General features: G+C 39.4%; 1 protein-coding gene and 1 long non-coding RNA gene across 4 annotated transcripts in view; one reads left to right on the top strand and one right to left on the bottom strand.

Moving 5' to 3' along the window:
- The window catches only part of LMO3 (LIM domain only 3), a 66,123-nt gene extending 62,304 nt beyond the window's left edge, over positions 1-3,819 (bottom strand). Inside the window, exon 1 of one of the 2 annotated variants that reach the window (XM_069003553.1) lies at positions 3,625-3,819. The gene's annotated coding sequence lies outside the window, so the exon portion shown is untranslated. The remainder of the gene's footprint in view (positions 1-3,624) is intronic. The other variant, XM_069003552.1, reaches the window with a different exon arrangement.
- The window catches only part of LOC138104367 (uncharacterized), a 54,333-nt gene continuing 39,282 nt past the window's right edge, over positions 2,661-17,711 (top strand). The window contains exons 1-3 of one of the 2 annotated variants that reach the window (XR_011148043.1): positions 2,661-2,868; positions 3,225-3,327; positions 3,870-4,379. This is a non-coding gene — a long non-coding RNA (uncharacterized lncRNA). Of the gene's footprint in view, positions 2,869-3,224; positions 3,328-3,869; positions 4,380-17,711 lie in introns of those variants that run through there. The other variant, XR_011148044.1, reaches the window with a different exon arrangement.

Below are 17,711 nucleotides of genomic sequence, written 5' to 3'. Positions count from 1 at the left end.
GGTTGAAGAATTAAAATAAAAATAAAAAAAAAAAGGAAGAAAAGACAGTCCGTTCAACCAGCACATTTTGAAACCAAGAAGTGATGGAGGAATTTCAGTGATATTTTTTTCTGGCAACATAAGTTTAGAGTATAATTTAAATAAATCTCCTAAATTTGATCTAAGAGAGATGAATGTAAGTGTCGCAACTTTTTTATTGACCTTCTATTAGCAGTTTCAAGTATTTTTCTAACACAGAAGATGCAAATTCAGGTGTTCAGTGTCCAAAGATCAATCAACAAGGCTCTAACAGAAGTGAAAAATATTACTCTTGCTGTCTTGGTTCCTTTTCTATTTTAAAACCAATAATAATCTTGGATCTTGTCATCAGAACTTCATGAGTAAGTGCACATTTTTACACTGAAATCTTTTGTCTTTACTCTTAAGCAACAAGGACTAATTTTAGCACTACCCTTTTACAGGATGTTTGGCAAATACATTATGACCCTTTTTAAGACTTGGATCAAGGGAACAGCTCACACGAAGTCCCACTGAAGTCACTGAGACTTTGGGCAATGGACTGAGCTACATGTTGGATCAGGGCCACATAGGAATTGCACAGACTGAAGGCACTCTCATAAACAGGATTTAAAAAAAAATAAAAATATCACATGGTGGCTGATGAAGAGTATATCACAAAGATCACACTCAAGATACTAAGTGGTGTTAGAGAAATTAATTTCTTTGCCAATAATAATTTTTTAACATTGCACCCAATAGAGATTTTATTCAGCTCCTAAAAGGTTAAAATTTAGGTGGGGAAAAGAAGAAGAGAAAGGATAAAAAGCCCATCTGGCCTTAAAAAAAAAAAAAAGTGTACCAATTTTTAACCCAGATTTGAAAACAGCCAAGTTATAATAAACACCTGGAAACCTGGGTTTATAATGGAAACTGCAAGTGACCTCTGCTTGCAATGGAGCCTGGACAATAACAATTTACAGAGCAGCTGAAAGTCATTCATAACCAACTGAATAAACTGACTCTAAAGTAGGAGAAGCAACAGTGTCGGTGAGAACGTGGTTCAAAGACTAACGCAGCAACTGGCGAGATTTTCATAGGAAAAAAAATTAAAGCCTTGCCAGTTTTCTAAATGGCTTTTTCGGGCATGTTGCCATCTCCTGCCACTCCCCCCTTCCCTCCCTTTGAGGATATCAAAATACAGGCAGCTTGTTCTTTCTAAGGCTGAATTCCACAAACTACAGTTTCAATCTCAACAAAGTAATCACTGTGATGGTACGAGGGCCTCACCTACAGAGACCGGCCGGTCTCGGGACTGGCATCAGGTTTCTCTTCCACAATTATGATACCCTTTGTCATGCTGTGCATTCTCTGTACACACTCTTTGAAAAACAAAACAAAGGGCCATCCATAAATAAAAAAGTGATCACTTGTGTTCAAACCCTCCCTGTCAAGTCCGAAACAGGAGACACCATGTGTAAGGAGAAAAAGGCACATAGCAGGAAACTTAAAATGCAACGTGGCTTATTGTCCCTACAGAAACAACTCAGGGCAAAGTTTGCTAAAGTACTTCAGAGGTTTAAGAAATAATCCTATTTTCAAAGGTCAGTTAAGAAATAATGAGTCTGTCCATCCACTTGCAATGAAACCTATGCCTTGGAGGTCAACGGGAATACACACAGAAAGTGGAGTTAAAAAGCTCTGTGAGTCTCCATGGGATCTGGGTGTAGTTTGTCCCTTTTTTCCAGTGCTTGGCTTAGTGTTAGAGAAGACCATTTCTAACTTGCATTGCTTTTAAATGCTGCAGTAATGGGTGCATACACATCTTCTATCTCCAACTGTGTCCATTCTCTCCATGTGTCCATATTCTCTCCAACTCAATGTCACCTTCAAAGCCTCCTCCTCAAGAAACATTACAGATTTCTGCCTTTTGTTTGCATCTTTCCAAGTCTTTCTGAACCCTACCAGCAAGTGGAGCTCTCAGCTGTGAGCTAAACAGGCAATGTTGTCCCTGTCCTTCAGTAATTTCAAGCTCTTCTGTGCAGGATCAAGACTGGCACTGATGCCTTTTCCTGGTCTTAAAATCAGGAGTCACACACGGTTAGAAGGAGAAAAGGGATTTTACCTTGGTATTTATTTTAAGGATCCTTAGGTGCACACGTCCAGGTCATATACATTGAGATGCACCCCGCCAAGTCTATCTATGTCTTCGTCTTCTGTCTCTACCTCCCTCCCCTTCCCCAACATTGGGTATAACATTATAGGTTTTTCTAATTAGCAGATCTATCAAAGATTCCCCAATGAGAGGCTCAAGTGAGCCCCCCTCCCCAAGGAACCTTCCCCTGGATGGTTCTATCTTGGTTTACAGAATGTGTTCTGGAGAGGACCTTGGGCTCTGGGGCACACTGATCTCTGGCTACGAAGCTTCTAAAATGTTTTGTCTCTTAGCTTAACAAACAAGTCCAAGAATGTAGGCAAAAAGCACTGAGAATACAGAAGTTGTAAAAAGGTATAACAGGGGTATAAAGGAAAGGGCAAAAATCTTCATGGCATCAGCACCTGCAAGATTCACAGACACCTCAGCTGAGGAGATTTAGCTACTAATGCCCAGACTCAGAGTTTTATGAGTGATTAAGTGTTGGCACACACCAGCCAGCATCGGGAACATAGTTAGCAAAATGTAGGTCTCTGATAGGACAGAAAGGGGACTGGGAGTTGAGGAACCCCTTGGTGCCTGAGGTGTTGCAGTCTGGGAGGTCCTGCCTGCAGGAGGCTGAGCACAGAATCCTTTGAGGACTTGGTGGGAGCACTGAAGCTCATGGTTCAATTTGTGCCCTCTGCAGAAAGGAGGTGGGGTGGGATTGCTTAACTGTAAGTACAAATGAGGGCCAAAGGTAAGGCTTGTGTGTGGAAGTCACTTTTAGAAAATGTCCTGCAAGGGGGCGGTCATGGCACCATCTTTAGGGATATAATGCCACCTACTGAGTAGCCACTAGTGCAGCCTGGAGCTCCCAAGCTTTTCTTAGGGGATCCATAGCTATGTACTGATCCAAGCTTGACCCTACCTAAAATACAAGGAGATCAGAGCCCTAGTAACTGGGATGTCTCTAGGCTATTTGCCAATAATTATCTGTATTTATGGATGAATTTATGAAAATTACCCCTTTTGTGGGCACCTGGTACCCTAAGTAGAGAAAGAGCTACACCTAATTTTCTTTTTATTGTAGGGAAAACTCTATGACAACTGCTTTGAAAAGTATCCTGACCATCACCATGCATGATTTTTCCCATGGACTCAGACACTCCATGAGGATTCAACAAGACTCTCTGGTAAGAGACTATGAGGAGTAGCAGAATGAAGAGATGAGAATTAGAAAATCCTAAGGTAACAGTTAAGAACAATTCTTGTACAAAAATCCAAGATTGATCTATCCTCTAGTAAAAGCATGCTGTAGCATACTTCTGAAGTAAGGACACATACCCTTAGTGCAACCATGGAACAAGGGCTCATTCAGTTATGAAACACCCCAGTTCTTCAGTTTTAGGCCTTATATAAGCTAGCACCTTCAAACCCCAGAAATAATACAAAACCTTGTGTTGTTTCTTTCCTCCCCGTGGTGTGCTTACCTAAGTATGCAAGTCATATGCAAGCCATTCACAAAGAAAGATCAATTCAGTACTTCAAAATCCTCATGAGAGAGAGAGATTCATCCCATTTCAGAAAGAGAAAGCTAAACCACTGACACTGCCGCTTTCAACAGGGCCTATCCACTTCAGGCAGCTAACATTTCACAACTCCTGGGTGGTTTTTTTAAACCTTTGGTATCTGGTGGTTCTTTATATGCTGAAAGCACTGCTCCTATTCATTTCAGGTGGGAGTATTTGGCACCTTTGCCAACCTGACCCCAGGTGCCTTGCATCAGGAATTCACGAACAAAGAACACACAGTTAGTAACTGTACAAAGGAATAAAAGAGATAGAATCCTATTTATTTTTCAGTGATAAAAACTGGATACTTTGACCAGAAAACTATGCTTGTTTTTCTGTTGTGATACCTTGTGTTAATCGATTTACATGTCTTGTAAAGTGTTAAGATATAGATCCTATATATGTTTTCCACCACATAGTTGAAGTTTTTTCCCAAGGTAGCTTCTCTCATGCAGTGAATTAGACAGGTGATTCTGTTATTAAAAGTTAAAAGCAGTATAATGATTTGTATTCATAAGGGAAGTAAATTGAAGTTGCATGTAAATACAATAATACTGGTATTTCCTGTGTGGAATACCAGTATACTTGGCTTTTCATCACAGATATTTTTGATGTAGCTCCTTTATTGGGAAAAAAAAAAAAAAAAAAGGGATAAAATAAAAAAAGTCTAAAATAGTGAATCACGTGGAGTTTGAGATTGTTTAAAGCAATTTTGACTCTTCAGACTGTAGATCAGAACAGCATTAATGCCTGTGGCAGTGACACAGCCAGCAATGTGATGCCCACTTTCCTGATAGTTCCACTTGTTGAAAACGGAGCAGGACTCCTAAATTTTGGCTGTACCATTGTCTTCCTTACATTTTCCTTATGTAGTACTTTTGTGCTCCTTTTTGAGTGCTGTCTTCATCTGCCTTAGCTCACCTAGCTGTCTCTTGGTGCTTTGCTATTCTGCTTTCATGTCCCGCAGCTCTTCTCTCCCTTTTATTTCATTTTCTCCCCGTGAAAGGCTGAGCTAAGGGGCACAGCAGAGCTCTGAAGTCCCATCCCTAAGAGCTTCGGGGGTGCCTAGGTGGGGATAGGTGAGAAACACGGAGAGTTTGCTCTCAGGCCATGGGCATGGCCACAGGGCAGCCCAGGCAGACAGGAGGAAGAAGAACAGGGAAAGGATTAGAGCGTTTAAGTGGCAGCTGAATCTTGGGAAAATATAAAAGTTAATCTCTGAAGTCTCTACTGATGCATATGAACCAGAATCCCTGGGAGGCTCTTAACTTTGCCAAATTTGGGCAGCTTTTCACAGGGATATAAGAACTCATATCCCTAGCGTGAGGGTATTTTTTTATGTGACCTTTTACATCCCACTCAAAAGAAGGAGACAGTAGAGATTCACAGTCAGGGTATTTTTTTTTAACAATGGACAAAACAACATGTTTTTCTCCTAGTTCTTTGTTCTCAGAAATAGCTAAGCAGTTTTAACTGAAACACAGAAAACAAAAGGGGAGGAAGGGAAGCCTGAGGCAGACTTTTGCTGTAGAAAATTTCAGTGCAGATTCTGAGAGTCTGGCAAAACTAGAAACAACTGAAAATAGAAGTTTAAAATAGAGTGCATTAGGTACCTTTAAATTATAGACACACAGAAACTGGTGTATAGAGCAGTGGCTGCTTCACTGTTTCCAGCCCTGAATTGGTGTTCTCAGATAAATGGGAGATCTGCTGCATTCACAGCATTTTTTCTCTTTGAAAGTGAGTCTGCTAACCAAGGCACTTAGATATTAATTTACATGTCAACATGTAAATTAATTAATTTAATTACACGTGATTTATAAAAAACACAATAAAATTGGGGCTATGCACATTTAGGTAATGACCCAAGACGGGCAGCTGTCTTTCTGCTGTACCTCCACCTCCACCGCTTTTAGGAACCGTGTAGATACCTGCAAGACCTCTGCTCTGCTGCTGTCCACACCTTTGAGCAACATGAGAGGGTTTTTTGCTTTGTGCTTACCCTCAGTGTCCATTTTTTCTGGGCACAGGCTGCTCAGTGTGCCCCTGACACTGAATTTCAGAAGGGTTGTCTCCATTCAGACTTCAGAAGGGGTACGTCTCTGGCTCCCATGGCACCATATATCAGAAAAGCCTTTGGAAAGCCGGGAGTTCGTTGGCAGCTGCATGTGAAGTTTGTGAAGCTACTCTGGAATTTTAAATGCTTTTTGCTCGGGAACAAATGGGACGGTAAAACCGTGGAGTAATAATCAGAATAAGGTCACCGTAGAAAGATCCGCTCGGAATATGAAATTTTAAGGAGAGCCTGTACGTGTTTGTTTGAACAAGAGCTTCAGAGTAAGAGGTGGACAAAGTGTGGATTAAGACCTACGTAAGGAAAAGGCTGTAATTCTAATATTAATTAGTTTCTGCATAATTAAATATTTCTCATTTTGAACAGTGGCTGTGAGCTCCCTCTGTCCTTGGAAAAGTTTGAAGTCTAATTTTATGGCTTTGACTCTTCTCTGGTACACTGCAAGTACAAGTATGTATTAAGCAGATTTATTTTTTTTTCTTTTACTTTCTCAATGTAAATAGGGCTCTGAAAGTGAGTCACTTTGCTTATTGCAAGATGTTGGATGATGATTAGAGAAACAATGCTTTTCATGAATAAAATATATGAGAGCAAAGAGTTGAAAACACTAGGAAACGTCCACCTTTCTTAGACTTTGATGTTTGGCATCTTGGCAGACTGATACCTGTTTCATGGCTGTAGGTTATTAACAAAATTGGATTATTTCCAGAAGTTTATGAAAGCTGATACCTTTTCAATTGCCTAGACTTTGGTAGGCAACCTTAGATTATGTTCTGACTATGAAAGGGGGATTTTGGTTTAGTCAACCATGCCCCACCTCAGCACAAAACAAGTGTAGCCATGTTAATCTGATGAACCTGAGGTAGACTGACCTGTAACCTGGGCTTTGCACACACTTTTATTTCCTGTCATACACAAATCCATTTGCATGAGTGACAGAAAGTTCAGTGACACCCAACTCTTTCTCCCTATTTCATGTGACCTTGGTGAGTGTTTGAGACAAGTGGGTAGAGGGAAACAAAACAGTGAAGCCCAGGCAAGAGTGACAGTGGTGAGATTAAACTGGGACAAAGAAACAGGCAGGTTCTCAACGCTGGAACTGTGTTGAGAAACAAGCCAGAATCAGGGGGCCCAGACTGTGGACTTGGACTTGTTTTAGTCTGGACCTCACAAAATGCCTTTGAGAGATCATTAAAATATGCTCCTCATATGGTGGGGATTTGAACATTGTACCAATTTCCTTGGACCCTAAGAACATTGAAAAAATCTGACTCAGTGCCCATCTTAAGCCAGAAGATATTCTTCAGTCTCTCATAGCTAAAAGATGGCAGCTGTCTAAGCCCTATGCACACCTTTTCCACTTTGATGCTTGGGTGTTTGCCAAATGTGTGTGACCTACACCTTGAAATGGTTCAGACACTGACTCTAGTGCAGACTGTGACTATCTCGCTGTAGGATGTTACACCTCTGCTCTTGGCTGCTCCAAGCTGAGTGAGAGTTGTTGGAAATGATCTCAGCTGGTCCTTTTAACAGGCTATTTTTTAGGTATCTGTGTATTACCATACATATCATCTGCAGAGATGCATAAATGATCGAGCTTTTCACTTAATAGAAAGGAAATGGTGATAGGGGGTTTCCATGAAGATTCTTTGATTTCAGAATTTATTCTCCCTGAGGTCCAAAATAGCCCAAATTTAACTTTCAGAACATGCTGCATAGTTATTTTTTGCTGAGCTTTTGCTGAGGGTTGAAGAGCATGAGGCAAGCTGGGAATTTTTTGTGATTCTGGGCTGATTTGATTTATGTGGGCAGGGAGTTATTTGGACTGAGCAAGTAATTTTGTTTGTTATGAATATTTTTAATTAGTTATAAACCCTCAAAACTTTGGATAAAGACATTTTGTTTATACTTGGGACAAAAATGAATGAAGTAGATTACATATTTAAGCCTTTTTTGTAATGATTTACTCTTCCTTGTAATTGTGTGTAGTGAACAGATTATCTTTTATTTTATGATTCAGTTTTCCTTTAAGTGCTTCTTCCCCTTTGCTGCCACATCAGAGAGAATCTGTTGAATTTAATTGGGCTCTCCTTAGGCTCATGATCTTGCTTGCCTGATCAGTTTTATGAAATTCTCTTCCTTTTTTGGAAAAATGAAATTATATGTGGTTTTGGCTAAAATAGTCCTGATCAGCCTCTCCAGATTCTGAGGGCTACTCCTTGGCACAGCAGCCTTGTAATGCTTTAAGAGACCCATCCCTTGGCAGGGAAGTGGGAAAGATGGATGTTTGTATCCTGAGAGACATGTTACACTGTGTGGAATTCCACATTCCCCAGATATTTCAGATTTGTGAAACACTGCTTACTGGAAAATGATCGCAAAGAGATCGCACAGTTCATTCTGACACTTTTTTTTAAACAGGAAAATGCACAAAGCAGCAGAATACTTGAATTGGCTACTTAGCATCCACCTATTTTTGCCAGTGTGAGACTGTTTCCAACAAAGCATAATTCAGTGTTGTTTGGTTTAATGAATCAATGGTACATCTCCCATAAATAAGTCTTATTGTCTCCTCCCCTTTCTCCATACAGTCAGTCCTTGCTTCTGCTCCTCCCACTTCAACCATTCGAATCAAAATATGAAAATATTTTCTTTAATTAATACTCCTATTTGGCTTGCACTTCTTTCACCTTTCGGTTGTCAGTAATGTGTAAGAAGATGAAAAAGGAATAGAATGTAATATTTGGGCTCATATGCTGGCTTGTGCTGTAGGGACTTTGCTAGAAATGACTAACAGCAGTCTGGTGAAGTGGGTGTATCAGCATCCAGACTATAGGTGCTCATTTTCATGTTTGTCCATGTGGGTGGGTTTCTGGAAGCCACTAAATGACTTAGGAACTAGAACTCCTAAATTGGAATGCCTTTTTTTTTTTTTTTTTTTTCCCCCAGTATTCTCACCCCACCTTTAATACAAGCTGAATCCAAACCTCAAATGTTGGCATCTTTAACCCCTGGTAGCAGGGTGAGAAATTCAGATTGCTGCTTTTTTGGTTCAACCACTATAGAAATTTAATGTATTTTAAAATGATATCTATATTTGATATGTGACCTCAAACATTTAGGGCTTCTTTGTTGATTCTGCTTATTCTGTTCCTGGATTAACTTTATTCCACTTTTGCAGACAGCTGTGTCTCAAAAGTAAAAGGTCCCACAAATTGTCTATGTGCAAAAAACCCCCAAAAAACTAACCACAGGCCAGTTAAAGAGAACTAATTTGCACAGAATCACATAAGGAAATTATTCAGGTGAGCTGGCAAGATTTTGCAAGTAAACTTCCCAAGAACAGTTCCCTTTGGCTCCATTCTTCATGGTGAAATAGTCATGTTTTAGGAAGCAGTTTAAGGCGATATTGCTTTTCCTTTTGGGGGGTGGAGGAAAAGAATATGAGAGTTCAAAAAATAATAAATTAACAATGTTAGCTTATTCAGAAAAGAGTAATTTGCATTTCCATCATACTAAATTGTACTGTGTGACACTGGAGAGCAGCTTCTATCCTTTGTCAGTTGCTGTGGATGGGCTGTACATAAAGTTCAGGAAAGGCTTCAGAGTCTGAAATGACATCTCCTTCTTCCCAGATCAAATCTTGCCGTTGGGAGTGCAGCCAAGTCTTCCTCCCTGTGGTTCTCCAAGAATTTGGGAACTGTGGCTTTTTCTCTGTCCACAGAGGGAGGCTGGGCTGGACTGAGACAAGTCAGAGTTAAAATATTTGAGGTTTTTTTTTTTTTTTTTCTTTACTAATTTCTTCCCTGGGCCATTTCCTAAATGACTCTGAATATTACAGAACCTTGCTGAAATCCCAAGAAGAACCTATTCTGGATTATTTGTTTCTCATAAAAACCCACAAAAATATCAACGTGTGAACAAATATGTCCTTACATTATACAGACACCTGCAGAAAGAAAGTAAATATACGAATTCATGCATATCATGTAAAATTTAATCTGAAATTAGGGCAGATCCTGATAACAAGAAAAATGTCTTTCCCCTTCTACTGAGAATAGGAATCTGATCTGACACATTTTTTCTTTTTTAAAAACACCAGGTCCAATTTATTTCCTATGACAGAAGAAAAATGGAGTCCATCAAAACTATCAGAGTGAGCCATTTTTAAGAGACATTTAAGTAAATGTACTTCTGGATATTCTCTGAAAGGGAAATAACAAGGGTGGAGAGAAAAAAGGGGGGGGACTGATGATTCTAAAAGCATCTTATTATAGTTTTAATTTATATGGGCTTTGGTGCTAATGATTCATTAGGTTATGCCCTTTAAATGGTCTTGTCTTGAAAATGCCAACATTTTGAAGCAGACTTGAATATATTTCTCTGACATCAGATCTTGCACTTGTTATTAAGATAGGCTTTTTATATTTTTTTTTAATTTAAGAACGTCTTGTAAATTATACACGCTGCAGAACTTTTGCGGTTTTGCTTTGTGCCTCTGGACTGACTGGGGGAGGTAGCAACACTTTGAATTAATGTCTGTGTTTCATTACTTGGAGTAATGCTGCGGTGATGAGATATCTGCAAGGCTGGAAAAGATGAACCTGCATTATCATTTCAAGTCCCAGCTACTTACAGAACGTAGAGAAAAACAGGAAAAGACTGGCATATGCAGGACTTTGAGGGATGTAGTGTGGGCTCTGATGGGTTACTATTATTTTTGGAATTTCAGGTGTTTACATGACAGCATAAGTTCACATTCTCCTTGTTGCCTTTATGTCAAGTGTTCCAACAGTGTAAGGAAGAGGCTTTCTCCCTTGCCTTACTTTTCATACAGGTTATGTATTTGCTGATGACCTTTTCCAGTATCCTTGCAGCTTGTGGGAGCTGTGGTCACAGGACACAGCTGCCCTGTGCTGAGCACTGCACAAACCCAGAACAGCTGTGGGGGTGGGAAAAGGGGAGAGAAAGGGAAAACATCTCTGAACCTGGTAGTTTAATGTTGAAGCAAGAGGTTTCTTGGGTGCCCTGGGAAGAGCTTAAAAGAAGGAAGGTAATTGGCATGGCTTTGTGGGTGTTTGCAGAGAACTCTTTCAAAACCTGTGTATAATGGGCTATTAGCGAAAGTATACACTGGCAGTCTGGAAATGTGACAAGTGGCTTGTAAACAGGAACACTGTGACCTGATGGTGAAAGAGAAATCACAGAGTAGGGGGAAAACAAACAGCTCCTGTCTGACACGGCAGAAAGGAGGAACCAAAGAGCACAGTGAGAGAAATTACATGGGCCCATCCTAAAACAGTGGGCTTCAGATAATGGACTTCACAGGAGTGTTTTGCATGACTATAAAGGGAATAAGTTTGCACGAGGTCAAGGCCAGAGGGAAAGACAGTTGCCATAACTGGGAAGTAATTGACATGAATGTATAGCAAAGTGGATCCCAGGTCTGGGAAGGAGTTTGAACATGAAGGCTTAGAGTTCTAAACCACAGCTGACAACCAAGTTATTGACCTTCTGATAGAACCGTGGTCATGTTCACAGAGCTTGGTTACAAATGGAGGTGTTGAGTCTGGAGTGGTGGTGATAGAGCCATGAGAAGGAAACTGGCTCAGATCCTGACTTAGGCAGGAGCGGAGGGGTCTAGAAAACAGCTGGTGGATTTATGAACTGCTCAGGTGTCTTTGTATCTTTAGAGAGGAGATTAATCAGAGGGAGAGTTTGCTTTCACTGGAAGAAGCAAAATAATGTGGGGTGGAATGCCACCTATATTGGATATTGTGTGGAGAAAACCTGACACTGAAGAGTCAATACTTTATAAAAAAATTTAATACAGGTTTGAATCTGAAAAAAATAGTCTAGCAAGCTTAGACTGCTTGCTGAGAACACTTGCAATCATAATGGTCAGTTCACAAAGTTCTTTAGCAACGACCATAATTTAGGATGTGATCTCTTAATCTGCACTTCAGGAGTTTGGCTGCCCAGACCCTCTGTGAAACCAAAAGCTTGAAGTGTGTTGATAAAAATGAAACAAGGTAGAAAGTGCAAAAATCACTCCCCCTTGCCTTTTTTTTTTTTTTGTTTTGGTTTTTTTTTTTTTTTTTAGAATGAGATAAAATGGGATACCTCAGTGAACAGGAGGGATTAAAGAGAAAAGGATACGTTTACTTCAGGTGACAAATGCAAAAGTGCAGTGACGTTGTGATGTTAAACGTTAAGAGACTAGCTAAAATTATTGAAAACTAAATCAAACTATATATGCAAGATGAAATTAAAGATCATCATCACAGAACTTAACCCAAAAGAACTTAACCCAAAAGTCTTTTCCAGGAGTGTGTTATGGAGAGTAGGGGTTGATTTTGCTGCAATGAATAATTACTTAAATTTAACCATTTCTTCTGATTATTATTTGTACATATTCTAAGCGTATTCATAGCTTCACATAGCTTTCATACATCTCTGTTTTAGCATACGGATAACCTGGGAACTGATGACTGTGAGTATGATTTCAAGTTATTTCTATTTGCTTATGGCATAGGAGTGAATTTTTATCAGACAGATGCTTGTAAGGTTTAGAATTAAATTTGCAGTGAAAATTTTCATGATTAAAAATTTGGATTTTTCTCTGTGCTAATATTTTGTGAGCATTTATCTTTAAAATGTCTTGTTAAAGTCTTTGTAGAAAGAGTTTATAAGGACCGGCTTTGCTGTCAAAGACATGCTAAGGAAGTTCAAACAAAAGTTTCCAAATAGATTTATCCTTTACTTGTTCATCTTCTAACCCTTAGCATGACACTTACAAATCAGAAAGTACACATGAGTTAATGTCTTTTAGTTCTCTCTTTGGTAAAATATAATATTAGGGTTGAATGCTAACAACTGATGGCTTTTCCTTTTAATCTCTTAATGTATATCATACAGTGCCTTCACTTCTCCTTCTCCTTTTTCTCTACTGCTTGCCTTCCTTTGTACCCCCAAATCTTTTCTTCCCCCTGCTCCATCTTGTCATTATTTTTAGTGTTATATCAGCAGTGATTAAGAATAGATGCAGTAATGCTGGTGATGACCATGCTTTTTGGCTGGCTTTTGCAAATAATTGTTCTTCTATGGGCCTAATTATTTTGCATGCAATTCCATTTATAGAGTAAATTTTGAAACTTCTGCAGTGCTTGGACTTTGGGTAACATACCTTGAGAGGGTGTGCAGGAGACCCAGTGGAGAAGGGCCATTTCAGAAGGTGGAGCAAAACTGGATAGAGCTAAACATCAAACACTATTCTGCTGCTTCAAAAGTACCAAACCTCCAAAAATGCCCAGGTCCCTTTAAAAGCATTATCTGTAGGTTCACACTGTGAACATTAAAGAAACAAAGTTGTTTCATTGACAGTAAGCTTCCTCTCATGACATCAGTGAACCTCTTGCATGGCTTTATTGGACTCTGCTGTGAAACAGAGGTATCTAATGTAAAACAATGAAGATGTTCCAAGGTAAGGTATGGGAGGGGTAACTTACTACCAGGGTGCTTGAGGTACTTGGGGTTTTACTACAATAAACACCTACAGTTACTTTACAAACCCCAGAAACTGCAGGAAATGGCTTTTGCATTTATTTTACACTGCTGGAGCTGTATTATTTGGAGCTTTAGATATAATCATTGCATCTGCTGTATTTATAATTCTTGCACAATATAGAATTGTGAAGAAATTAAGCACAGAAGCAAAGGAATAATAGAAATGTGTTAGGGCCTCTGCTAGCACTTATTTAAAGGCTGGAGCCCAATAAAAGTGTGAGAGCACCAGTGTGATCATGGAGTTACTGATCCAAGTGGTACCAGGCCTCAGAGGGGAACTTCTCATTAGGAAGTAAACCTTTTGTGATCATCCAAGTGAGGTTTTTCCAAAGTATGAAGTGTTGACCTATTGTCACTGGTTGCAGTGGGAATGGAGTCAGGCTGCTTTTGCAGATGGAATCCATATTTTTAAATGCATTGAACAGTCTAGAATTAGTTCCATTCCAGGAGTAGAGAACACTTGGCTTTTCCATTTCCATGATGCCTCTGTCAAATACAACACACAAACGAGTCACTGCTAAGCAGTGTTTCCTAACTTATGGACAGTCTTGGGAGGTCACTCAAACATCAGCAATTAGCATGTTTTGTCCCAATGCTATTTTTGGAATGTACAGTTTAATTAAAAAAGGTAGCAGTGAAACAGTCAGCTGTGTAAACATCAGAAAGAGACCTCAGGATTTGAACTGGCTCAAGTTTATTATGGCATGCATTTTGACAAGTTAGGCTAGGAAACATTTCAGAAGTAGTTAAGTTACTTTGAAATGTAAGTCTCTGTGACTCTGAATTAATTAACCAGAAGTATTTTTAAAAGTTGTCAACAGTATTATTGCATAACCCAGTATTTGGGTAAGTCACTGTAATCTATCATGTATATTTAACCTGTCTTGTTACCAGGAGTTTATATTGCTTTCCTAAACTTTGAGAATTATTTGGTTCTGTGACTCAGCTAGCTGATCTGGGGAACAGTGTCTGTGAAGCAGAAAACTTAAATCCCTAGTTAAATAGACAAATAAGTGGTCTGAGATTTTACTTCTGTTGCCAACAGGAAATGGACTCAGATAAACACAAATGCCTTGACAGTACAAGCTTTGTGCCTGCATGTGAAGTTCCACTTCATCATATGTGATACATAGCCATAGACTTCTATACATAGACCTGTATATCTACATATGTGTAGGTATTTATGAATACAGTTAATGAAACTTCACACATAGAAAAAAACAGAAGAATTTTAAAAGTACAGCGTTTTAGGGTTTTTTGGGGGGGGGAGGAGTGTTGGGGAGAGTATTCTCAGTGGACTAGGATTTCCAATATGAAATTTGCCAGCAGTGTAAATAGCTATTCCCAGCACAACATTAGACCTAGAATTTAATGTCATAACACAAGAGTGCTTTTTTATTTTTTTTTCCCCTGTGTTTGTGGGTGTGTGTGGACATTTTGTTTTCCCATATCATGAACTTCTAAGGCTTAACTGAAATCAGTGACAGTATGGGATCTTAGTATTTCTGAAAACTGGGCTCATTTCTAAGTTCTTGGCATCAAATAAATTTCTTTGCAGATACTCTTTAATAATTGGGGCAGATTAAGTTAAGGTTTTTCATAATGTCTTTGTTAGGCAGTTGTAAACCTTTTAACAGAGGGGAAAAAAATCTCCTTGATATGTTCCCCATTTGCATTGTCACTTTCTTCCTCACTATGCCTGATCATACAGCCATAAATTGAGTAAAAATTTTCATTTACCTAATTGGGTTATTGAGTGTCATGCCTGTTTGCTAAAGACTGTAAAAGAGGAGGGTAATATTTGCATTAAAAAAATACTCTCTTGCCTTCCCCTTGCTTTTCCCTTCTCCATTTGACCAGATTAATGAAAGATGGGAGAAGACAGAAGCATCCTTCCCATTGTTTTGCAAGCAGTGAGAGCCTCTTAAAGGAGAAATTTTGCAAGGCTGTCCCATGTCACGTGCAACAGCCTATTGCTGGAACAAGACTGTGGGTGAGGTAGAGGAGACCCTGGGATTATTTGCCATGGGACAGGGAACTACTGCTGCCTGAATTTCTCTGGGTGTCCCATTAAGGACAAGAGATGGACCAGCATTCCCTGACAAGACATTCTTGATTATTTGCATATCTCAAGCTGAACCAGCAGAGCAGCATAGATAGCAGAAACTGAAATGAATAAAGGAGTGTCCTGAATGTCACCTCCCACATCCTTAAGATTTTGCTGCTTCCTCCCCAGTAATGGGTCCTCCATTCTCCAGCACAGCTGAGCTGTGTCCCTGCAGTAAGGTTGGAGCAGGGAAACATGAATCTGCACATGTGTTTTGTTTTAATAGATGTACCTTTTAACCTGCAAGATTTTATAGAACTGCATATCTGTATTTTTATAGCATCCACATGACCTTTGAGATAAAAAGAGGTCTTTTCTTTTAACTCCCCAGTTCACAACTGCTCTGATAGTTCCTTAGATAAAGCAGCAATGACCATGGTGTAAATGCCGAGATAGTTGCTGTAGGTAGACAGATAGACTGAACTTTAAAATTTCATCTCCTATCTGTCATCTCACCCTGCACTGGTAAAAGAACAAAATATTTAATATCACACTGTAATTATTTTTAAAATTCCTCAGCTCAACCTCTTTTGCTATTATATTGTAACTTTTTAATTTATTGTGAAAATACCTCCATTTACACATTTACCTGTAATCAAGCACCACCATGTCAACCAGACCATGGCACTGAGTGTCATGTGCAGTCATGACATGTACAATGTCTTGTCTTTAGGCTCCTGGTCATGACTGTATCATCCAGCAGCTGACTGCACCCACCTTTTTGGGGTCTATGTGTGGAGATGCATAAATTTCACAGTAGTCTGAGGTTTTTGCTTTAGTCTCTTCCATTTTCATATCCCATCCAGTGGAGTCTCAAATCCTCTACTTCAATATATGGTTCCTTCCTAGAGAACTTGCCTTGCTCTTGGCCCTCTCCAAGGGCATTTTAAGGTTGCCACATTCATTCACTGTTTCATCACAATGACACTAATTCTTTCCTACAGCCCCTCATTACACAGCTTGCTTAGGCTTGAATTCCCCACACCCCCCCTCCCCACCCCAGTTTAAAGCTGGGGAGAACATTGTCTTTGGAATATTATTTCTTGTATCTTTGCAATGTAATTTATGACGTTTGACCACTGTCCAAGATAGCTCAGTAAAAAAATTTTCCCTAATATCCAGTCTGAACCTACTCTCTTTCAGTTTGAAGCCATTCCCCCTTGTCCTGTCACTACATGATCCTGTGAAAAGTCTTTCCCATCTTTCTTGTAGGGTCCCTTCAGGTACTGGAAGGCTGCAATCCAGTCAGAACAGAGCCTCTTCTTTTCCAGGCTCATACATAGACTGTTTATTATTTGTTGAATATGGTATGGGCTGAATAACCTGTGGATTTTTGTTGAATACAGTATGGGCTGAATAACCTGTGGATTTTTGAACAATGGGTGTGGATTATTATCTAGCTGTGTGACACCTAAAATTGTGCATATCTTCCTCAAAAGGGCCTGTGCACTTCATCAGTCTAAACCTAAGGACCATGAAATAAAAGCATCTTCTGTTGGATTGGATGCGGACAAACACTCAGACTGTGAAACAATTGGACTAATTATCAACTAAGAATGCTCAATTAATATTTCAACCACATTTCAAGGCTGGAGGGGAATTGGTCTTTTGCACCTTCTTCAGGAGCATCCTTCACACACTAAAGCACTGTTGATATTGCACATTCGTATAAGCGTTTCTCAAAATAATTTCTTATAACATTTTTATAAAGGGAAAAAGATGCATGAAAAGTAACATCAAAGTGTTTTTAAATAGAATCAAAGTTTTATTTAAAATATATGCAAACAATAAAGCTGGCAAGAATGGTTCAGCCTTTATGATTTGCTCTAACAGTGATCAGTGAAAGAAAAAGAGCACAGCTCTTAAAAATAATGCTTGGGTTTTTCATGCAGTTTAGAGGGCTTAAAATATATCTTCTATAAAGACTCCGTGACAAATCTGATATTACTTGTACATAGAGACAGTAAGCCAAAATCTGCTTATATTAAGGTGAAAATATGGACATTGACTTCAAATTGGGCTTTTCTTGACGGTCTTTATTGGGTCTTGAGTGAGCTGCTGTTCCAGGAGAGGCATCGTTGGCTCTTTTTAATGTGGACCCATTCCCTGTGTGCAGGGAAAGCTATTCCATTTAGTGTAGGAGTTTAGTATTTCAAAATCTGACTTTTCTATGGAGTATGTTTAAATCTTTCATGGTAAGCCGTGAAAGGGAGCAGAAGGCCAGTGATGTGTCAGCCAGCCATGCTGGTCCCTCCAGGT

Source organism: Aphelocoma coerulescens, chromosome 1A (genome assembly GCF_041296385.1).
Source record: "Aphelocoma coerulescens isolate FSJ_1873_10779 chromosome 1A, UR_Acoe_1.0, whole genome shotgun sequence".
NCBI classification, from domain to species: domain Eukaryota; kingdom Metazoa; phylum Chordata; class Aves; order Passeriformes; family Corvidae; genus Aphelocoma; species Aphelocoma coerulescens.
This window is presented reverse-complemented; position numbering and strand designations above follow the sequence as displayed.